Source organism: Puma concolor, chromosome D1, assembly GCF_028749965.1.
Source record: "Puma concolor isolate L17-30 chromosome D1, mPumCon1.1.hap2, whole genome shotgun sequence".
NCBI classification, from domain to species: Eukaryota; Metazoa; Chordata; class Mammalia; order Carnivora; family Felidae; genus Puma; species Puma concolor.
Genome location: NC_141676.1, coordinates 21,960,202 through 21,985,801, shown reverse-complemented (window position 1 = coordinate 21,985,801; position 25,600 = coordinate 21,960,202). Strand labels below are relative to the sequence as shown.

At 36.8% G+C, this 25,600-nt stretch overlaps 1 protein-coding gene across 9 annotated transcripts in view; it reads right to left on the bottom strand.

The window, feature by feature from the left end:
- LRRC4C (leucine rich repeat containing 4C) overlaps positions 1-25,600 on the bottom strand; it is a 1,215,827-nt gene that overhangs the window by 636,231 nt on the left and 553,996 nt on the right. For 2 of the 9 annotated variants that reach the window (XM_086677650.1, XM_086677654.1), the window contains one exon: positions 15,278-15,378. The exons of the other annotated variants lie outside the window; for them this stretch is intronic. The gene's annotated coding sequence lies outside the window, so the exon portion shown is untranslated. The remainder of the gene's footprint in view (positions 1-15,277; positions 15,379-25,600) is intronic. 9 annotated transcript variants of the gene reach the window in all.

The following is a 25,600-nucleotide window of genomic DNA, read 5'->3' as shown; positions in this document are numbered from 1 at the left end:
GATAAAGTTATAAAGATTAAAACTAAGAAGTTAATGTACTTAAAACTAATCCAAAAATTAAGTATACTTCTTAGAGTGGAAGTGAAGGGGAGTTATAACTGACCCACTAGAAATTAAGTATATTGTAGGGTCCATCCATGGACAAATGCCTGATATATGTATACCATTTATCATATAGGCCATGTATTCAAAAATTTAAAAAAACAAGTTCATTTATTTATTTTGAGAGAGAGAGAGAGAGAGCATGTGTGAGTACAAGCGTGGTAGGGGCAAAGAGAAGGAAAGACAGAATCCCAAGCAGGCTCAGTGCCATCAGCTCAGAGCCTAACGTGGGGCTTGAACTCACCAACCAGGAGATCATGACTTGAGCAGAGATCGAGAGTCGGATGCTCCTCCAACTGTACCACCCAGGGATCCCTCATGTATTCAAAAATTTAAAGTAAATGATTATATATATGCTTCTTTGTTACTGAGATGGCTTAATAATGGATGCAGATTTCAACATGAAGATGTCATTCCAGACCTGCCCTTCACATTCCCTGAAAATCATTCAAATGAACAAGGTTCTTGGAAATCAGAACAAAGTGAATTCAGGCATTCAGTAAACCATAATGTTGTAGCTTTGCCTTTCGATATGTCTGTATTAATACTGACATTCCATCTTGGGTATTGTGGATTTGGATTTTGGACCCAGAAAGAGGCTCAACAAAACACATGCAAAGAAAACAAAATAAAACAACAACAACAAAATGGTTGAATAAATGGCCTTGGATTCTGGAATTTGAATAAGTATACACACTTTCTAACTCTATTCTCAAAACTTTGGTCACTTGATTAGAATGTGATAGAAGGTATCTCAAAACAGTGAAACTGTAGTCCCCAGTAGGACTACTCATATATAGAAAATAGGAAAGTTTTTTTTAATGTTTATTTATTTTTGAGAGAGAGAAACAGAGTGCGAGCTTGGGAGGGGAAGACAAAGAGGCAGACACAGAATCCAAAGCAGGCTCCAGGCTCTGAGCTGTCAGCACAGAGCCGGACACAGGGCTTGAACTCACAAGCCATGAGATCGTGACCTGAGCCAAAGTCAGATGCATAACCGACTAAACCACCCAGGTGCTCCCAAAATATTGAAGTTTAAAGGAAACATAAACATAGCTCAACAACTAACCCAGGATTCTTATCCTTGATATAGCAGTGCTTCTCAAACCATCAAGGCCAATTTATTTTACCCATTATTGCAGCCTGATACTTTTATAAAATATTATTAAAATGAATTACTAAACAGATAAGAAGAAAAAGATATACAAAGTAAAAGACCACATGTTTTATTATTAGATCAAAAGACAAAATTGATCAAATTGCTTTAAAATTTCTGAGCACATACATTCAATTTCTGTACTTATATTTTTAGGGGTTGAATTTAAGTTCACAGACTATGACTGGTATGTGTTTTTTACTTCTTTGACTAATGTATCTCTAAACTATCTCTCTGAATAGATGATGTCCTTACAAAAAACAGGGAACTTACTAAGGACAAAGAACACTTGGTTTTAGAAATCTACTTATTAGAAAACAAGCCATTAACCTGGAAGTTCCAGAAAATGTACATTAAAACATGAAACATAAATGAAAGTTATAGATTATAGAAGGGCATAAAAGATAAAGACATAAAAATATTAGTATTTGAATATTGCATAGTTATATTTAGAAAATTTATATATATACAAATAATTCATTACAAAATACAAAATAAATATTAGTATGTTGGCTAGATTGAATCATAAAACATCAATAGCTTTTCCTTATATCAGCAATAAGCAATAAAAATATAATGGCAGTTAAATTTGCCAGTGTGTATTCTTACCACATTTCATCTTGTTAGATTTGGTCCATTGCTCCCTTTGGTAAAGATATTTTTGGATCTTAAATTTGTCATCCAACAAATTTCATATTCATAGCACTTCATCTGCAACATTGGTAAGTGTGTCTCTACAATTTAATTCCAGTCATTGTATGCTCAAAAAGTAAAAAAAAAAAACAAAAAAAACCAGGAACAATCTAAAAAGGAAAGAGCTACCACAAAAATAGCACACTTCAGGACCCAGAGTCACATGACTCACTAGTTAGTTCTTTAATGATTACACAGAATTCTGGCTTCTGGGACACATATTTGCACTCTCACACTAACCAAACTTCTCTCAAATTAAGCCTTCATTACATGAGGGTAAATGAATCCATGCCATCCTGGTTTCATCATTGAAGGAAAAGGATTCAATCTCATGACCCATGGAGGAAAAGCTTTATATGCAAGAGTAGATGATCCACTTTTATACAAATTAGATTTGCCCTAAGCCCTGTCTTCATTATGTGGGAGCAGGTTAAGCACACACAGAGAGGTATTAGGTATATCATATGCTCTTAAATTATATGTCAATAAGAAAATATGTATGAAAGGAAGGTTCTAGAATTGATTCTATGCACTGTTTGGGGAGCATCAAAGACTCTTAAAAATACAGCTTCATGTTCTCCACTGTAGGCCAAATTTTCTTAATAAGATAGAAATCCACTTCACATTTATAGGAAACCTTATAACACTCTTCTCAGGTAAGAGAGGGATGTGTATTAGAGTCGTTAAAAAATAATAATGAAAACATTTCAAAATAAATGACTTTGTATTCAGACCAAAAATTGATTTCAGCTCCCATGTTTACCAGCCATATATCCTAGGGCAAATTATTTAGTCTCTCTGAGCTTTACCTCCCTCTGTTCTACAATGAGTAGAATAATCCCTACCTCATAAGGTAATTATGAGGATTAAATGAGATAAACTATTCAAAGAGCTCCATAAATGGCCATTCTTGTTATTATCTCATCCATCAATATCATTTTTATTTCATCATCTCTGTCTCTATAGTTCCAACCATTTCTCTGTCATCACAGGATAACCATGGCTTCATATTTTGACAGTTCACTAACTGTGTGACCTGGAATAAATCCCTCGATTTTTCTAACTTCCATTTCCTAACATTTTAAAGGAGGGATTTTTGTTGCTGTTGTTGTTGTTGTTTTTAGTGTAGGATATATTTAAAAAAAGATTTTTTTTTTTTTTAGTATAGAAATGATATCCTCCACTTAATAGTCATACAGGTAGCTTTAGTTAATTGATACAATTCACCTGTACTCTTAGGAATTCATAGGCCTATGTTTTGATACCTGCTCCTCTATGTAGGCAAGCATGGCCTACAGTTAAGTGACCACTAGTGCCAGTTATTTCAAAGACTTTTTTCAGGTCCAAAGTTTTAATCTCAAAGTTATACAAAATCAGTCTTTACTATAATATGATGCTCATGAAATTTTATGATGCTTATTTTGATACTATGAATTATATTTTATCTCTAGTGTAAGTCATGTTGGAACCACTTTTTCCATAGCTGCAGTAATTCCATTTGTTATTATGGGAAGGACAATAGCCAAAGTTGAAGAAATGCGTTTACCTATTTGCGACAGCCCACCCCCACCCCTACCCCCATCCCCTCTCTGTCTGCACTAGTCATAAAGCCTGCTTAAAATTCTCTCTCTCCCTCTGCCGCTCCCCCATACATTGTCCATACACTCTTTGTCTCAGAAAGAAACAAAGAAAGAAAGAAAGAAGAAAGAAAGAAAAAGAAATGGAAAAAGAAAACCAACAACTAATGAAATCCCTAACATTTAAGCAAAAAAAACTGACCATTGATTGTTAATCACACACACACACACACACACACACACACACACACACACACACACACACTCATGTAAATACTATTCATTTGATTTTTTGGAAAGAATGCATTTTAGACTTCTAAAAAAAACCAGTACTATTAAAAATGGCACATTTAATTAAATGCATCTACTAGTGCCAAAGTAACCTCAATCATTGGTTGCTTTTAGGATTTATTGTGAAAAGGACACTACAACAGATATCCCTGCTGGTATTTTCAGTGTCACTTTTCTATGGGCTCCAAATGAACTAGGAACTCTACTTCTTTTTGACATTCCAATCATTCCCAATGAGTAGTAATTCTAGAATTCTAAAATGGAGTTGGGAGAGAGAAGTATTTTCACATGTTTTTATTTTCTTGTTTTCAAAAAGGTTTTCAGATGGCTTTGGCTAATTGAAACAACTGTTGAAAATTTACTTGGCATTTTTAATTTTCTCAATATTTTCCACCCTGATGAAAATGTTTTGTCTCTAAGAATATCTCCTTCTGGGATCTAGCCACTTGACTCATGAAAAACGTATATTCAAAATTGCATCCAATCTATTCATCCATCTAGGTAGTTACCACCTGGACACTGCTAAGACAAACATTCCCAGTGTTCCCATTTTTTCCTTCATGTAAGCTAGCTTGGCAATGAACATGTATTACTTTTTCTAGACCATCTATGCACATAAAGTCTGCTCTATTGGTTCAAGAAGTTTGTTTGTTTATCTAAGACAGACACACAGTTGTCATAGGAGTAGCAGTAACTGACCCAAACACTTAGGGGGTTTCATGGTTTTGTTTTGTTTTGTTTTTGGAATTTCTCATTTCAAATGTTTGACTCTGGAAATATAGAAAGAATATAATGCTAGTGAAAACTCCCAGAAGTGTGTATATTTATAAACTGTTGTAGGTATCACAAAAGAATAAGTGCCTCTTCCTTTATCCAATCAACTCTTCATTCGTGATCAGAAGGAATCTATCTTTTCTCAAAATTTTAAGGGACAAAATAGGAATGAGGATGCACTGTGACAATTGGCTTAAATAGTCTCCAAAATATATATATTCCTAGAAAAGGGCAAATGAGTAGGAGAGACCATAAAGTGTGCTACATTTGCATATAATATGATTTTTCAGCATTTTCTTCTATTATCCCTGCCAAACACACACATGCAGCATTGCCTATAAATTTGCTATGCTTTCCAAATTCTTCTACTAAAATTTCTCTATTGTGTGTCTAATTTACAAATTAAGACATTTGTTATAATCACTCATCACTATTTCAAACCCCACTGAACCTAGAGTTAATACATGACATGATTTAAGACGAAGTGAAATGGCCAAAAGGCAGTAAACAATTGAATTTTCCAAGAAGGGTATTCATTATTCTTGATCCTCATATGGCTACATGTGGTCTGGAGGTAGAAAGGATCCTTCTTGGATCCTAAAAGGATCTCTAAAACTTAAATACTAAAGCAGTGACTTACAGGGTTAGCGCCTCACTAAGTAGAATAAGAGAGGCTTGGACATATGCCCACTGTTGAAGAGGAAAACATTCTTCTGATGGTACCTATTCTCCAATTCTCTTAAAAAATTTTCATTTCCAAATCAAAACTTTTGAAACATCTAGAAAAAATCATGACTGGTTCTCACATAGTTGATAGACTATTTAGAGAAATATCCCGACACCCTAAAACAAATAATACTGTGATTCATTTTTCTCTCTCCCAAACTGATAGTCCCTATTTCAGTAAATGGCAATTTTCTTCTATCAAGGAGTTTAGGCAAAACAACAACAATAAGAAATAATCACAACAACTTTTCTTCTCTTCATTTTACATTCCACATCAAGTCTATCTGTGAACCTACTTATTTTGATATTAAAGCACATTGAGAGACATACTGAAATATAAAAATTCAAAATTGATTTTAAAATATTAAAAAAACAATTAATACTTTAGCAGAAGATCACTAAAAAGTGATACAAAATTGTTAAAACTTACTATTTAGTGTAAGTCACTGGTATCCACAAAAGCTATTTTGATTTTTTTTTTTCTGTAATAGGCATAAAATAAGAATAGAAAGTAGCTGACTCCGGGTTGGGGGGTGGGGAAGTAAAGTGTAAAAAACACTTTACACAGGAACTAAAATTTCCAAAGAGTGCCCAAAACTTAAAATATATGTACCTAAATCACTTCTATCAACATTTAAAGTGCATAAAGTGATAAAACCCTAGGGATGATATTACAGGGACAATAATCAACACAGTAGTAGTGAGACAGCAAACTCTCTTGTAAAAGCAAAACACATTTAAATATATATCAAAAGATAGATGAACACTGATATGTGTTTCCATTTACTACTCAGTACATCTCCCAAACCCCCAGCCTTCATTCTACCAATGTTATTTATATTTCTTTATTTTACTACCAGGTATTTGACTGTATAATCTACTCCAATACACACTCCTTTAACTGCAAACCTGATTTGTCAGCACTCTTATAAATCGGCATTGAAAGGAATAGAATATAAAAGGCAGATTTTAGAGTTGTGCGTAATGAATTTTTGCAATAAATGAAATAGTGGAAAATCCAAATAACATAAAAATTGTGAATAACATTGAGTTGAAAATAGTAAACACCATTAGAGGTAACACTAATCCATTTACCATCTGGTGATATACCACTGCTTCTGATTTCCTTGAACTGGTAAATAAATTTTGATTGTTTGCTATTTCTCTTTTTAGTCAAATCAAATTTCTCTTCTTTTGAGCTCAGTTTTGACTTAAAAATCAAAAGATTAGGAAGTTTTAGAAAATAATTCACTTTCAGGTTAAGGCTTTATAAATAAAGAACAGTGAGGGAAAAAAAATTAGATATATTTTGCTGCACTTTCTTAATATTAGTGACTTAGTTTACGTACATGCTTTGGGAATCAAAGAGACTCATCTCTTCTATCAACCACTTGTCAATCAAATTCCTTTCTCCTTATTAGAATTAATGGATAGGATAAGGCCACAAACAACATTCCCACTTTCACAGGAACAGATAGCTGGTTTTGTTTACACTGATTATGTATAGGAGTCATCTGAACTAAGAAAATATAATAATATATATTAATGATCGATTAGGTTTAAAAGTAAATATTTGTTACATCTAGATGACTCTATATGTTTAAAATATTATTTCTAAACTTTTAAATGTTTTCTAGTTGAATTTTGAACCCAGTTTGTCTCTTTCAAGAAAAGGAAATAGAGTGATCTTCCTAATCTCTAAGTCAAAATCAGTATACACTTTGTGTATGGGATTTATGGCACAGTTTATATCATTTTTAGTTTCAGTCCTAGTCTTTGTGTGATAAAACTTTTCTTCTGTTTATCCATAGTCTGTGTAACAGACTGATGTTAGTGTACCCTCCCGCCCTGAATTCATATATTGATTCCCTAACTCCCAGGTTGGTTGTATCTAGAGGTGGGGCCTCTAAGGAAGTAATTAATGTTAAATGAGGTCATAAATGTGGGCCCTTGATTTGATAGGATTATTGTCCTTATAAAAAGAGATACCAGGGAGCTTATTCTACTTCCCTCTTTCCCTACTAACATGAAAGTAGAGATCCTGTTAGCACACAACAAGATGGCAGCCACATACAAACAAGAGAAGATGCCTCAGAATGAAATCTACCCTACCAGCACCTTCATCTTGGACTGCCATGTTTCAAAACTGTAAGAAATAAATTTTTATTGTTTAAGCCACCCAGTCTGGAGTATTTTGTCATGTCAGCCTAAGCAGAGAGCAGACTAAAACAGTCTAGGAGTCAATAAAAACACTGGAGATGATAAAGTTTTGCGAAAACATTGTTGTCTCTTAGTCTAAATGAACCAAGATTGCTAAACAGAGGGCATGTGCATAGTAAACACTGATTTAGCCATATTAGAGGATAGGTGTAGATAATTAACTCAGTCCTCTGTCAACTACACTCTAGCCTCTCATTTCTTGCTCACAGCATAGGATACAAATGTATCCTCTTCTCTTACTGGCATGTTCTGTTCTTGCTCCATTTCCCTTGTCTGGCACTATATATACACTGCTGTCAGGTAATGTCTCTTGAACTTGTTCAGACTTACATTGTAAATCACTAACCCTACCTTGTGCTTCACCATCTAAGGTTATTATGTGGTTGGACTACAATTCTTGATGTTACTACTTTGTTACCAGTTACCACGGTTTGCCTTTGGGCACACTATAAGTCAAATGCATTGACTCAGTTTCCAGATTTCAATGTTGGACTTTGAACACTGCAACTCTGTCCCGCTTAGTTCAGCCTCATGTACCATACCTAATATGGATGTCCTCATGTCCAAGCAACTGCTCTTCATAGTCTGCAGGATGTCCTCATATATAGCAGTAAAATCCCACTATCTTCAGCTCTTGATGCACTGATTTGTTCAGATAAAAAATAATTTTATTTTGCTACCTTACAATCTAGTCAAATGGTAGAAAAGTGATTCTCAATCAGAAACATTGCAATAAAGTAGAGATTTCTTGGAAATCCAAATTCTTGGGCTCCATTCACACCAAATGAATCTGCAGCTCAATGGATGAAGTCCAGCAATCAGTTTTAACATGCACTCCAGGTGATTCTAAGTGTTCGAGAACTATTTGCCTGGGGCAAACTGACTCCAGGATAGTATAGTAGCCACATTGCTGACTACCACCTATATTTACCCCCATTAAGAAGGCCAACTGGCCTTTCTGGACTACTTTATTCTACTGCTTTTTTCTTGGAAGTTTGGACTTTCTCTTAGCCCTTTGCTTTCAGCAATCCTATATCCCAGACAGTTGTCTGGGAATATCTCCCATCCCAGGGATTCTAAGATCCCTTTCCTTGGAATCATTTTTCTATTCCCTATACTATATGCCTCCCAATTAGTTGACATTTGTTAACACCACCCTATTTTCACCTGGCCTTAGGCATTATTATTGTCAACAATTTTCCAAACACCCAAGTTAATTAATAAATTAGTGGTGGATTCTTTCTAGGCTGAATTGCAATTTTTCTATCAATTAAAGGGCAAAGGCCTTTTTCTACTCTCTACCTTCAACTACTTTAAAGCTTTCCTTAAAGCTAAGGAATTTGCTCTCATTGGTAAAGCTACATGCAACTATTAAAATAAGTTTATGAAGATTCTTGAGCCATTCACTCCATAAGAGCTGTTTGCCAAGCACTACACTCAAGTATTTATCTCACTTAAGTGTTGGTGTTCACATATTAGCCATTTTAAATTGCTGTATTTGCAAGTTCAATATAGTAAAATATTAGCAATTTCATATGTCTCACTCTAAATACCATATTTTAATCTCCTTTTGATAGCTGAGATAACTGAGTGTTTAGAAGTATGAGGAGCTTTACATAAGTAGTGAAATTGAATAAGCAAAGAAAAACGTAACAATTTTTGAACCCATAAATTTTTAAAACACAAGATAAACACCGAGACTTACCATTAGTGCTCATGACTTTTTTTTTCTTTGCCAAAGAGTGAATTGCCCTGTACTCTGCAGAGAGATGAAATGGCCCTTAAAAGATCTGTGGCATGGAGAAAGCTGTGTTTTTGCAAACGTATGGTTGATTCTGCAACATTTATTTGTTTAAATCTTGATTGCTTGCTCTAAAGAAAACACAGCAATCTAATTTCCATTTCAATGATTGGTAGAGGAATAGAAATGTGATATAACTTGAATAATGAGGCAAGGTGGGATTATCTGCTAGTGATCATTCCATATTCCTGAAACAAACAAACGAGTAATGAAAAAAAAAAAATGCTCCCTCCCTTTCCACTGACTCTTGGCAGATCTGGAAGTGCTATAGTCATCTTACTAATGATCTGAGTATAAAAGGCAATCCAAGGGGTGCCTGGGTGGCTTGGTCGGTTAAGCGTCCGACTTCAGCTCAGGTCATGATCTCACGGTCCGTGAGTTCGAGCCCCGCGTTGGGCTCTGTGCTGACAGCACAGAGCCTGGAGCCTGTTTCAGATTCTGTGTCTCCCTCTCTCTCTGCCCCTCCCCTGTTCATGCTCTGTCTCTCTCTGTCTCAAAAATAAATAAACGTTAAAAAATTAAAAAAAAAAAAAAAAGGCAATCCAAAGAAAAATAGATTAGACATATGTCTTGATATGATTGAACCACTGGATCAACCAATCCTGAAGCCAGATCTATCACTAGAATTTTAGTCTTTGATCACAATTTTCTGTTAACTGCTTTTGCAAACAGACTAATATAAAAAAGTGATTCATTTTATCCACTACAATCTCCTAGGAAACTTCCCATTTCTAAATGGTACTTACATACTATAACAGTACTTAAGTATCATACAACCTGAGGACCCTGGCGAGTCGAAAATATGTATCCTAAGATTGGTACTTACTTTTTTCTAATTTTAAAAATGTTTATTTACTTTTGAGATGGAGTGGGGGGGAGAGAGAGAGCAAGCAAGCGAGGGAAGGACATAGGGAGAGGGAGATTCTGAAGTAGGCTCCAGGCTCTGAACTGTCAGCACAGAGCCCCACACAGGGCTCAAAATCACTAACTGTGAGATCATGACCTGAGTCGCAGTCAGCAGCTTAATCTACTGAGCCACCCAGGCACCCCTAAGATCTGTGCTTATTGATTGGTCTTTGGAGAAAGTCAGGTCTCAGTTTCACACTACTCCCTTCATGTACTGGATTGTGGCCTCATACATGTAATTTAAAACCTCTTTAAACCATCAATTATCCATCTGTAAACTGGGACAATGTGAGTCCGAAAATGTTTAAAATAAAAGTTGGGGCTTCTGGGTGGCTCAGTTGGTTAAGCATCCAACTTTGGCTCAGGTCATGATCTCCCGGTCTGTGAGTTAGAGTCCTGCGTGGGGCTCTGTGCTGACAGCTCAGAGCCTGGAGCCTGCTTCCTGTTCTGTGTCTCCCTCTCTCTCTGCCCCTCCCCTGCTCATGCTCTGTCTCTCTCTCAAAAATAAACATTAAAAATAAAAAAATAAAATAAAATTAAGTGAGATAATATGAAATAATATTAATATGTTTAGCATTGTGACCTAAAAGAGAAATTCAATAAATATGATTTAAGTTCCTTTTGTTTTGTTTTTCATGTACGTGTACACATTAACCCTTTAAGGCTTAGTTAGATATGATCTAACTGGGGAGAAGGCTTATTTGACCTAAAAATAATAAAAGTATTTTATGATAAAAATTAAAGGAGAGATGTCCTCATGAGCTGACATCAATCAAGAACATCAATGTGATACCATAATTAATAGGAGTAAAACTATTCCACATTCTCATACATCATTTTTCATTTAGTATCTTCAGTTAAATATAGTGAGGCCAGAATTGAAATTTTCTGGTACCAACTGAAAACTGAGATCATAATGAATTGGAAGTACTTAAAAATATATATGGTAACTGAATTTCTAAGTTCTTTCTTTCTTTCTTTCTTTCTATGTTTATTTTTGAAAGAGAGAAAAAAAGAGCACAAGCGGGGGAGAGGCAGAGAGAGAGGGAGACTGAGGATCCAAACCAGGCTTGGCTCTGACAGCAGAGGGCCTAATGCAGGGCTCAAACCTGCCAACTGCAAGATCATGACCTGAGCTAAAGTACAACACTCAAACAACTGAGCCACCCAGGCGCCCCTATGTTAACTGAATTTTCATTTTGAATAGCTTAAGGAGTAAATATAGGTGTCTTAAATGAGATGGATTTGAAGAAAAGCTGGCATGAGCTAATATATCAAGTATACTAATACACTATGCACCATTCTGTTGATCAACGGGATGGAGAAGTGAACAAGTCATTCAAAGGCACATTTCATAACATTTCATTCTGCCTCAGTCATAGATCAATATCCATTCTGTTCTATTCTGTCAATAAAGCAGTATCCTGAAATTCAAATCATATCCATATAGTTAGCTTCATCTTAAAAATCTATGATACAGTTGATGTAGCAGTTGGTTGTAATGTTAGGTCTTGGTTAAAGGAAAAAGTGAGTGGGAATACAGAGGTACATTTATTTGCCTCAACTTCTCAACTACACACACACACACACACACACACACACACACACACACACACACACCACTATAAATACGGCAGCAGCTGATGATGATCCACTAGTGGTTACCTGAAAGGCTAATTTGAGAAGGATTCTAAGACCTTATCAGAAATCAGAGGGGATGAGTGTGAGATGGATAAATGACACCTGACATGGAAACATAAAATGGTAACAGTTGCATCAAGATTTGATTTGTTTGCTTGTTTGTTTGTTTTGCAATCTTTGCTTAAACAGTTGAGCACTATCACATTCTTTGACCTGAACTGTAGGGAAAAAAAAACAAAGACAAAAACAAACGTCAGTACATCTGAAAATTAATCCCCAAAGTTTTACCATCATTCAGAAATATTCAGAAAGTTCCAAAAACAAGAAAAGATAAAGGCAAGGATCATTTGGATTGTCCATTGACCTATTTTAAATTATGAACAACTCTGGGATCATTAAGAAATTAGGCAGTGGATATCATTCAAAACCCATGTAGAATTAGCTTATTAAACCAATTTTGTGTTCTTGGCAACGATCAGAAGAATGAACAGGGTGAGCTGTGGTATGGAAGAAAGGAAACTAACTTGGGAGTGAGAAATGGAGTCAGTTGTCATGATAGAAAATTTAAGGGTATCATAACAACCAGACATGGAGATGATAGCTGGGCAGGAAAAAAAACAAATAGCAGGAAGGTGTGGAAGACACATTTGATGGATTTGACTATTCTGTCCAAGGCTGCTTAGGTCAGTCCATGCCTACACCACCAACTCAACATTAACTGGAGGAGAAATCAAGAATATCACAACTGAAGCAAAACTACCTAAGGTGATTTTGTGCAGCAATCAGATGTACCATTCTATGTGTAGATTGGCCTCTGCACATCACTCTGCTGTTTTCTTCATTTCTCTGGAGCAATCTCTTGACTTGTAGCAGTATTCTCACACAGAGACAGGACACCAAGGCTTTCTTTGTCCAGGAAGCAACTTTATTTGTCATGCCGGCATGTGTTCAGTGGGTCCTTGGCCGAAAAAATGAGCCCCAAGTGCAGCAGGGTGTAGCTTTTTATGCAATTTCTACTTTTTTCATCTCCCATATACAGTGGTGACATGTAGTCGGATTGGACATAGTCCAAGTTACAGAGTTATGTCAGACCTACACATAAGTGTCTAAAAGTTGATTGGGTCACGTTGCACACTGTCTTCCTTTATTCTGAGGAGGCCTCAATCACATTCCTTAGGGAGGGGCTCTACTACAAACTAAGTGTCTCAAAATACCATCTCTCATCCCCACACTACTCTGCTTCTTAAACTATACCTTCCTTGGAACGCTGTGGCTTAAAGGAAAGAGGGCTGTTCTCAGGGAGTTGCAGATATTTATCCAAATATCATCAGTATTTGATTAAAGGGCAGTCAATTGTCCCAACTCTTTCTTCATGGAGCCAAGAAGCACTAACATTTTGGAATTAATCCACTGATGTTTAATCTCAGTTTCCTGACAAGGGAGGGCTGTGAAATAGATTCTAACGGGGGTGAAAGTTTCCCATCACCCCAGGTTCTTACAACACCTTACCCAAAACAGCTGGCATTGTTTCTGGGTCTGTTCAAAAGAGAAGAGCCCTGTCTGGAGACCAGAGCTGCATTTCTATCATCTGCCTAGTTACCAAACCCATGAGGGCAGGAGAGTTTAGTTTAGATCCTCACTGTATCTTAGCCTGTGTTATCCATAATATTGGAGACTATTTCTTTGTCATTATTCCCCGACAGCTATAAAGCTCTTAGGTAGGAATAGGTGTAATACTCTTTTCAAACACTTCTTGTTTCCCAGCGTAGCTTTGTTGCTCTATATGACAAAACAGCAATATTATAAACCTTCTAAATATTTTTGTGTGACCAAACATAGAATTAGTTAATGAAAAAGTCTAATCAAGTAGAGACTGAGTTTATATATTTTCTGTTATTAGGGTGACTGGTCAGTCACATGACACTTTCAGCCTTGATAAAACAACCATTGATCACTTCCACATTTGAAGGCAAGAGCTGAATTGGCTGAGTGTAAAAAAGACACATCCTAAGACAGATATGTAGAAAATGATTTTTCCCTATTGACATACTAACTAAAGTTAATGCTGTAATTGCAATCTGGGAGTTAATTTCCTTTTAATAGTTGATACTTCCATTTCTCTGCTCAAAATGATTGTCAGAATAAAACTCATAATCCAAAATGTCTGGAAATAAAGACCATTTTCTGTGTCCTCCAACTGTATTATGAAAGTAAGTATTTCTTTTCTTCCTTGTGCTCAGATTTCAAAAAAGAGATTAGTGCAAAATGAATTATAAAGTACCTAAACTGTTCCAACAATCACATCTCCATTCTGGTGAATTTAGTAAATGCGTTTTATCTCTCCACTGAGATGTTTTTACTATAATGAAAAACCCAATGAAATGTTTCCTTATTAGGTCTATTATTCATCCCTTATGCCTTCCCTACCTTTACAATAGTAACTGAAAGGGCACAGTGAAGATCCAATTTTTATTCTGCATTTTAATAGCAAGTTAATCAACTCACCACCCATAAGCAGTGGGCACACTTGTTATGCATAGTGTTGCTTGGGGCCTTTCTGAGATGTGTGTTTTAGGATTATTTCACAGCATTAAACTAACCAATGATAGGGAAGTAATGTTTTAAAATCTCCATGGGGCATTAATTAACACAACCTTTATTTTTATGAATTTTGCATAGGTGTAACTATAGAATATGGTGTCAGCCTACAGGTTTTTCAAAGACATTTCACAGTTACCTGCCTCAGTATAAAAGTGAAGTTGTAAATTGGGTGTGGCCACCATGCATATACCTTCCTGGTTTGGCTGAAGAACTTATTTGAATGAATCATTAAAAACAAACAAACACACTCAATTTATAAGTACAAAACATAAACTGATTACAGGATCTATAGCTATGAATCTCATTTTACAATGTTAATACCCAGACTCGGGATAGTCTTATTTATTTTGGTTTTATGATACGATGTTGTTTTAGCACATTTTATATTATAATATATTTTTATTTTATATTATTATTTATTTACTTCACGTTTTTTTTTTCCACATTAGGTAGATAAAAGTACAGGAAGAAAAACAGTTCTTTATTTTTTCACTTAGTCTTTCTCTGGCTAATAGCCCAGTCACAAAGAGTATCATATCTCCAGTTTATACTGAAACCTCTACTCCAAAATATCTGGGAGCCATCCATTCCCGTATGTTAAAACGTGGGCTTAAAGAGAACTTCATGAAGTCTGTAGGGTGTGAATTCTTAAAATTCTAGGAAAATGCAAGCAGTCTAGAAATCACTTTGTTTTTGAAACATTCTGGATATACAGTTACATGAAAGAAAATTCTTTGGTAGAAATTATTCTAACTAGATACAGCTTTGTAGTCCACGTCAAAGCCTTACCTATAGCTTCATGTTGAACATCTAAAATGCAGTGCAGATACTGGATGTGTCGTAATATTCATTCTTGGGAAAGAGAGACCAGTTGGCCATGTTTCCTTTGTCTGGAAGGAACATTTTTAAAGCATTTTTTTTTTTAATTTTTTTTTCAACGTTTTTTTATTTATTTTTGGGACAGAGAGAGACAGAGCATGAACGGGGGAGGGGCAGAGAGAGAGGGAGACACAGAATCGGAAACAGGCTCCAGGCTCCGAGCCATCAGCCCAGAGCCTGACACGGGGCTCGAACTCCCGGACCGCGAGATCGTGACCTGGCCGAAGTCAGACGCTTAACCGACTGCGCCACCCAGGCGCCCCGGAAGGAACATTTTTAAAACACATTTCATCCTGTGCTTCTGGAATTAGCCGAGACTGTTTAATACATTTATATATTTTAATACTTAATTTTCCTTATGAAAGATTTTCTGCTTACAGCCTTGGTTGAACATGTCTTCTAACAGAATTAAAATGTGTAAGATGGAATATTCGTGGCATTGACATTTCAGAAGCAACATTTTTTTTTTCCTTTTGCTTAAGGGAGTAAACAAAATAAAACACAAACCATTTTTCCTAATTGATTCAGATGTTTCAATGAAATTGTTTCATCCTGCAATGTTCCATAAAGTATGTGACCAAGATGAGCTTGTCTTCCTTTACTCAGCACAGGAACTGAGTACAGAAAACAGCTGTCCCAGTAACTGGAGCTGAGAGCCACAGCTTAGTATCTATGTCGTCCTCAAGAGAACAGAGATTTAGAAAATGGGAGTTTCCTAGGATGAAGTTTGAAGGTACACACCATATGATGACCACAGGGGGGATGAAGAAAAGGGATGCTCAAATCGGAGATATCTAATCGAGTATCCAGACCAAACTGTTCACTTTGCAGATGAGGCTTAAAAACAAAGGTGTGAAGGGTGATCTCTGGGAGGTGAAAGGACTAAAGCTAAAACTCAGGTTTTCTGTGATTCAGTTATCCATCAAATTTATCCATTTGTTTAAACGTTGCAAACACAAAGTCTTAAAATGCAATGAAAAATTTTATATTAGTATTATTTGTTTACAACATCCCTTTTTTTTTTTTTAATCTAGTTGCAGGTTATGGCACCACAATAAAGGAAACCTAAGGAATTACTACCCATAAAACAAAAATGTGGATTTCATTTTAGGAATACACATACTTAACTAGGCTGGAACCATGATGAAGCCAGCTTACAAGGACAAATGAGTCTTAATAGAACAGGAAAAGTCAAAAGCTACATTATCAGCTATTATCCAGGTCATATTTAAATTAAAAAAAATGAAAAATTTAATTCCTCAGTAACTTTAGCCACATTTCAACTGCTCAATAGTCCCATATGGCCAGCAGATACTGTATTTGCTAGTGCAAAATTATAAAATCTTTCCATCATTACAGAAAGTTCTATTGGATAGAACTGGTCCAAAGCCTGTGGTGTTGAAGAAGGGATCATATGCTAAGAATATCCTTGAAAATAGGAGCAATAAGAAGTTGATTTCTTTTTTAAGAAATAGCATGGTTTTGTCTTAACCCACTATGTAACCTTGCTCTATATACTAGAACAAATAACATAAATAAACAGGTTGAGAATGGACAGCTATTCTGTATACAAATATGTGCTTTAATGTATAAAACCCACGGCCTTACTAGCACTAAGCTTTTGCTAACAAAAATCAGTGTTCAGGGATAGGGAGAGTGCAACCACACTAAATAGACCCAGGTAATTTCCACTAAAAAAGTTCAAGACACATGGATGATAACTGTTAAATTATTTAAATTCTTCTAGAGTGCAACAAGGCAAGATGCCTAAGAATTAAACCCTCTGACCCCATAATTCCATTCTTCATAATTTATCGAGAGGGCAAAAGATGGAGAGCAGCAAAATAGATTCCAGAAGAGGCTACTTCCTGCAGGGACACAGAACATAACAAACCACTGGAAACAAGTTTAGTGGGGAATTGCTTATTAACCCATGGTATATCAGTAAGGTGGGTATTTAGAACGCAGTGCAATAAGCAAGAACATAGCATTTAGAGCCCAAGACCAGAGTTTTGAATCCTAGCTCCGCCACCACATTGGTGAGAAACCTGAGTCAGTTTATGAATACTTTCTAACTCTCAAACTCTCATCTGCTGAATGGAGAGAACAGTGGTGACTGATTCATTGAGCTGCTGTAATGATAAAAGGAGACTGATGCTGGAAAGGCTGCTAGTTTTATATATAGGACATCCAGCATAGAGTAAAAACTCAGGAAAGGCTGGTTACATTACTATTTTATGGATATTTAGTAAAATTATAGTTATGAAGAGAATGTAAATGAAATATGAAGCTTATTTATAAAATCACGTTCCGAGAAAAATTACAAATAATATCCTATGCATCCTCAGAAATAGGAGAATGAAATTACCATATGATCTGGTAATTCCTCCCTGAGGTATTTGCCCCAGATAATTGAAAATAGGTAGTGAAAAAGGAAAGAAAACAAACAAAACAACCTCCAAAAATGTGTATGCAAATATTCATAACAGAAGTACTCACTACAGCCCAGACATGGAAACAACCCAAATATCCATCAGCACACGAATGAATAAACAAATCGTGAGAGACCTTGAAAGGAACAATCCAAATGACAGCCCTGCCTTAGTTTAAAGCTAGGTTCTCTTTTCTGCTTATTATGGATCTTTGATAAGAAATACAATTGCTGAGAAGTCTGTTTTGCTTGCTGTTTGCTACGAGCATTGTGAAGCCCTTCCTGAATGTAACCCGCTGTGTAGTAGAATGGGTTATGAACCTTCCTAAATGTAGTCTGATATGTAATGGAATGAGTGATTGTACATAAACTAACCGGCATTTCTCGCTTCTGTAAACTTTCTTGCTTAGCACATTCCTCACCTACCCTCTTCCCCCTTCCCCCTTTTTCCTCCCGCCACAAGTAACGGACAAAGCCTTCCCGCCAAAGGACAGACAAAGGACGCCCAATCAGAGAACAACAAATGTCCTTACTTTAAAATCAACTAATCAGGCCCCTCATAATTTGAAACCTCCCCTGTGCTATTTGTCTCTGTCTATAAAAACGCTGTACCAACCCTGATCGAGGCCTCTTGCGTCACCGGCGACGAGTGCGCAGAGGACCAGGTTCGAACCTGCAATAAACGACCCTTGCCGCTTGGCTTTGACTTATGACTCTGGTGGACTTTTGTGGGAGGTTTCGGAACTTCGGGCATTACAAACCTACACTATGGAATATTACCCATAAAAAGGAACAAAGTTCTGACACATGAACAATGTAAATGGACCTCAAAAACATATTGCTACATGAAAGGAGTCAGATGAAAAGGGCCATGATTCCTTTTACATGAAATATCCAGAACAGATATATCCACATAGAGAGAAGGCAGGTTGATAGTTGCCAGAGGCTGAGAGCAGAAGGGAACATGAATGTTATTAGTTTCTTAGAGCTGCCCTTAAAACACACACACACACACACACACACACACACAAACTGGGCGACTTAATAAAAATGTATCGTCTCATAGGTCTAAAGGTGAGAAGTCAGAAATCAAAGTGTCAGTGGGGCCATGGTCCTTCTGAAACCTGAAGGGAATCCTTCCTTCCTTCATCCTAGTTTCTGCGGGCTTGCCCATGATCTTCGGTGTACCTGGTTCCCAGCTGCAGAAGTCCTTCTCTGCCTTTGCAATCGCATTCTCCCAGGGTGTCTGCCTTCACATGGCTGTCTTCTTACAAGAATACTAGCCATACTGGATCAGTAACTCACCTAATCCAGGACAACCATATCTCAACTAGTCACATCTGCAACAATCCTTTATCCAAACAAGACTGCATTCTGAAGTACTGGGGATTAGAACCTTAACAAATCATTTTTGGGGGAGGATACAATTCAACACCCATTACAGGGAGTTGCTGCTTAATGAGCAGAATTTTAATTTGGGAGCTTGGAAATGTTTTGGAACTAGATAGCAATGATGACTGGACAATACTGCAAGTGTTCTAAATGCCACTGAGTCATTCATTTTTAAGTGGATAATTTTGTGCTGTATAGATTTCACCTCAACTTAAACCTTGCAGTGTATCTTGTAATTGTAACCATATAAGAACATTTTTATGGAGGATGTAAACAAAGGTGCTCCTTGAAAGGGGTTGAAGAACACTTAGGGGAAAGTAAGGTCTTTATATATTACAACACTTTCATGGACCATTTAAATCATATAAAAAACACCCTCAGAGCATAGCTGAGATGGACGAACATAGGAAAAGGAAAAGCCAAATCACCTAGAAGTAAAATACTTTCTGAGATCCAGGGTATGCAGAAGAGGGTAAAGGTTTCAACAGTGTAGGAAAGCTGGGGCCTGAGGAGAAACGTCACCCCTGAAGGAAACTCTGCCAAGAAAGTTCTAGTTTTATGAAGAATAAGGATGTGTGAAATTTATTATTCATCATTGCATTGCATATTATTATTCATTATGCAAAATTCAGTTAAATCCGACTACAAAAATCTAAATTGTGATTAAGGTTTAGGGGCAATCTGGGAATAGGACAAAGAACAAAGAAGTGAGGAGTCCTGAAGGAGTAAGATCCAGGAGTGTGGTCAAGAGATAATGTGAATATGGAAAAGCAACGAGAGAAGTTAGAGAGAACATGTCCCCAAGAAGGCACCACAGTCTTGGGAAGAGCTATGCTGCTTACTCCTTAGCAGAGTAAGTCAGTGCTCGTCACTTATAGAAGTCCATAAATTCAGTTATCAGCCAACTTACAAGGGAATGTTCCTGGAAAATGGAAATAATTTATTAAATGCAAAAATTTAAAAACAAACCCAAATATATTTTTGCTGTTTTTATAATATCTTATTAGATTCTTTTATTTTTTACCTTATTAGTTTAAATATTAACCTTTGTATCATTGTGTGGAATCCGAAACAACTTAGTGATAGAAACGCAAGGGTTGATGACGCCCATGTCCTCCAGGTGTCACTTAGAAAGTAATTTCTCAGCTATGTTTTCTTCTGAGAGAGAGGTTCCCATACTAAAAATCCCTTAGAAAGAAAAGAACACCACAGAAGATGAGTAAAGCACCTGAATGTTGACGTCCTGGTCCTGTCACCTGGAAACACAGTTCCTTATCTCCCGTGGGACAGATCTTGCTTCTGAGGAAGCATGACAGAAAAGCCACACACACCTCTTCAGTACTTCCATTATGAGCCATTGTTTTCATCTAAAAATGCTATTCCTTACGAAGGGGCGGTTATTAAGTAGCAGTTTACCTTCACACACAGACAACATTTTTAATTTGCCTGTGACACAAGTGATTTCTTCTGAGATAGGGTCACTGGTGCTTTGAGGTCCTTCAACAGGGCACACAATATTTTGGATAATCATTTGCTACTTGCAATAGAGTCTGAGATTCAGGCACTGAAAATTATCATCACAGTGAAGAGAAGATGGAATTATTGTGTAGCTTAAACAGAGCACAAAAGTTGAGCAGAGCTAATCGTATCCTTCGCATTCAATTCCACTGTCTTCACCTGAATAGCCTTTCAGCCTAAGGCTCATTGGCCCAACAACAAAGCACAAACTAATTCATTTCCACCCATGATCTGCTTACCAAGAAGGTCACAAGGTATTTCCAAACACTCAGAAGATGGCCTTAGAAGTGCTCAACTGTGGGGGCGCCTGGGTGGCTCAGTCGGTTAAGCGTTCGACTTCGGCTCAGGTCATAATCTCACGGTCCGTGAGTTCGAGCCCCGTGTCCAGCTCTGTGCTGACAGCTCAGAGCCTGGAGCCTGTTTCAGATTCTGTGTTTCCCTCTATCTCTGACCCTCCCCTCTTCATGCTCTCTCTCTGTCTCAAAAATAAATAAATGTTAAAAAAAAAAATTAAAAAAAAAAGAAGTGCTCAACTTTTAGGACATTTTTCAAGAAAATGGAGAGGCTAATTTACTATGCTAAATAAGAATTTAAAAGACAAGACATTTTCTAAGCCAGTTAATAAGACATGTGTTTCTTTAGTACTTCCTTTGTACAGAATCTCTTTCATGAGAACATGTCTCATAGCCTCATGGGTCATCCAGGTGTAGCCATTTTGTTATCTCTGTCAGCTATCCATAGAATAGATGGCTCAGGGTTGTTCCCCAATCTGCATTACAGCCCTTTTCTCAGAACCACTGCCCATGGTTCAATCAGCCCAGGAAAGGTATTTGACCCAAGAGTCCCTTCTCAGAAATTAAAGTAGAATCAAGGAAGAGTCCATCTTTTTCTCAGGCTAAGACTACACCTTCAGAGACTTCTGGCAGCCATATTTCTCTTCAAGTGGATTAGAGATAGGAAGGAAATTAGTCTGGCACATAAGAGGGAAGAATAAAGCAAACACACAGATACAAGTAGAGATTAAAGATGGAAATGAGTCCTGTTGCTGTTCATGAAATGGTTAATAGTGATCAGAAGGTCAGGTATAACTTAAATTAACTTCTAGTTTTTAAAAGACATTATGGCATCCATATGATAATTTCCCTAGTCTCTTTGAGCTACTTTCACGTGACTTGTAACCCAAACACTTTTTACTACTAAAGCCTCATGTTCCAGCAACTATTGCACGTCATCCTTCTTCTATCAAAAATAGAACCTAGGGGCACCTGGTGGCTCAGTCAGTTGAGCAGCCGACTTCGGCTCAGGGCATGATCCTGTGGTCCATGGGTTCGAGCCCCGTGTCGGGCTCTGTGCTGACAGCTCAGATCCTGGAGCCCGCTTCAGATTCTGTGTCTCCCTCTCTCTCTGCCCCTCCCCCACTCATGCTCTGTCTCTCTCTGTCAAAAATAAATAAACATTAAAAAAATTAAAAAAAAAATAAAACCTATACTAGATTTAGGTCACCCAGAAATGCAGTTATTCAATATAAGGAAAGATAATTATAATAATGAGAAAAAATGATAAAAACCATGTGTGTGATGAGTACTAATTTATGCCATAATATGTACAAGTGCTCCCTCATTTCACCTAGTTGGAGATGTACAAACTGAAAAAGTATGGGCTTTTATGAATTTTTTTCTTGCTAGGTGATACACAGACATATAAGGCTGCCACCAAATATAGGGCCAGGTGAATAGTCTCACATTCTCAAAAATCATGATATGAATATCATTCAAATGAAGCTACATGATATACTATTCAGATCAGGGGTCAGCAAACTATATGAGTCTATGGGCCAAATCTGGCCCTCTACCTTTTTTGTAAGTAAAATTTTACTGGAACACAGAATGTCTATTCATCTGTGTATTGTTGTTTGGTTGCTTTAGTACTACAGTGGCAAAGTTGTTGCAATGAAGACTGTATGGCCTGCAATACATAACATATTTACTCCCTGTTCCTTTGTAGAAAAAGCTTGTTGGCCCCTGATTTAGACCAACTTCCTGCAGCTAAGGCAAAATTGAAAAACATGGGGCTTACCTTTTCCTATTTTGCGCCCAAGACAGACATCCCCAATGGATCATGATACTCATTCAAAGTATGCAAATACATGGCTACAAATTCTTAGCTACTACGCTAGGAAGACACTAGTAATTAATCAGCACTGCAATGAGATAGCTTTGTTCTCCCTGGACTAAGATATTTCATAGATTCATATTTTCAGATACTTGGCTTTGTAACAAGTTTTCCATAATCTCTATGTTCAGCATTTATCCCCTTTCATGTATAAAAGATACATGGTACAGTATTATACAAGAGGATACATGATAGATAGCTGTTTAAACCACCATCTGGCTCAAGTAACTTTTTAACCTAAAAAAGGGATTTAACGAAAGTAAAAAGCATTCCTCAAATCCCAATATGTGGGCTATCTTTGAGGAAACAGCACTTGGTTCTCATCCAAAGAAATAAAACTCAAAGGATATTAGTGTCAAAAACAAAAACAACAAAAAAAACCACAATTCAACTGAGTAAATTTAAAGATCTAATTCACTTTATGAAATGATTCATGAATCAAGTGGTGCCCTATCTAGCAAATAGAAGGTGGCCTCTTAGAGCTGCAGAAAGGAAAAAGTTTTTAAAGCAAAAAAGGAATAGAACAAAGGGAATTATCAGCAAGGAATGCATTATTTTAGGCAAGGTTGCCCTCCGAAGAGAAATGGAAGGGTCTTATCAGCAGATTACCTCCTCCTGTTGACTAGGAAATCCCAGTTTGGCTGGTTTGATTACATTTCTGCAGTTAAGTTAGATTTAGTTTGGGGGCGCCTGGGTGGCGCAGTCGGTTAAGCGTCCGACTTCAGCCAGGTCACGATCTCGTGGTCTGTGAGTTCGAGCCCTGCATCAGGCTCTGGGCTGATGGCTCAGAGCCTGGAGCCTGTTTCTGATTCTGTGTCTCCCTCTCTCTCTGCCCCTCCCCCGTTCATGCTCTGTGTCTCTCTGTCCCAAAAAATAAATAAACGTTGGAAAAAAATATTAAAAAAAAAAAAAAAAGTTAGATTTAGTTTGTTAACTGATGTGGGGCCTTAACATAAGTGATTACATTTAAGGGCTATGGTTTTCTTCTTAACACCAGAAAGACAAAATTAAAAAAAAAAAAAAAATCACCTTTAGGGTTAAGGTAAACATTTTTTTTTTCTATACAAAGTACAAATAGAAAATCAAATTGCAATAACAGTAGGAAATAAAACTAAGAGACTAATAGTAAAATTATGTTTATGGTAAGCAATATTATATTACATTTGGTCTTGAATATTTGGACCAATTTGAATATTTGGACCACTATTACATTTGGTCTTGAAAGGGAGAATTTGCCACACCAAATATGTCTCTTTTGTATAAGGTTTATCTTGAGATGGTTATTTTTAAGAAATAGCAGACACAGGAGGAGATATTACTAGAAATATATTTTATCTGAGCAAATCATGTGTATGGCAAAGAGGAGAGGGGCTGGAGATCGAATTCAATCACCAATGGTAAGCGATTTAATCTACGGTGCCTATGTAATGAAGCCTACATAAAACCCCAAAAGGAGTAGGTTCAGAGAACTTCCAGGTTGGTGAGCAAAGGGAGATTTGGCTAAGTGGTGCTCAAAGAAGGCATGAAAACCCCAGAGTCTTTCACCATACATCGCCCTAGGCATCTCTTCCATCCGGCTCTTCCTGAGTGATATCCTTTTATAATAAACCAGTGATGTAGTAAGTATAATGTTTCTCTGGGTTCTGTGAGCAACTCTAGGAAATCAATTGAACCCAAGGAGAGGGTCGTTAGAACTTCAATCACTAGCCGGTTGGTCAAAAGCACAGATGACAACTGGGACCTGTAATTGGCATCTGAATTTGGGGCTGGGGGACAGTCTTCTGGGACTGAACCCTTCACCTGTTGGAATGTGATGCTATCTCCAGGCTGATACTGTCAGGATTGAGCTGTTGTCTGAGAATTACCTGGTGGTGTGTGGACCACCTCGACACACACGCACGTGCGTGCAGGTGCGTGCACACACACACACACACACACAGACACACACACACATTGTAAATTTGTGCAGAATCTTAGTAATTCACAGGGTTAATCTAAAATACATGATTAGGGACATGATCACTTTTCCAGAGATGTGAGAACTATCTAGACCATAAGGTAATTACATTATATGTGTTTGGAAAAATTGTGGTTATTTTAATCTATTGGATGAAATATGGAGATTTATTCTATTAAATTTTCTGTGTGAGACTGTAGCAATAAGCAACAAATAAAAGTATAAAAGGCAAGGACTACAAATGAATCCTTGCCAATTTGGACAGATGCATATGGTCTGATCTTTATATAGAACAGACAGATCAATAACAGAGCAACCCAAAGTCTCTGGTTGAAAGCCCAGGATAATTCTACTTTAAAGCAAAAAAAAAAAAAAAAAAAAAAGTAGTAAGAAATGTGGTCTTTATCTTTTTTCCCTTCATTTTTTTCTATAAATACTAATACAGTTGGCTTTCTTTTCCTCTAACAGAGTGAAGGGAATACAAAAAGGATATTTCCTTTTAACAACTCAAAAAGGTCAGCAAAGTATAAAATGTCAAATCTACAAAGTTGGATAAATGTGGGTAAAGCATTAAATGTTAATGATGTCCTTGGTTGAAAAGTTTCACAAAAATCATGTACATTTTCAATTATGCTATAATTAAAACTGCATGATCCCACTTGTCATCACAGAATGAATTGACTAGACTTGTGTTTGGGGTCATCTTTCATATTTGTAGTAAAGATCAAACAGGAAGACAATTTGACTCCTCATCCCTGTCCAT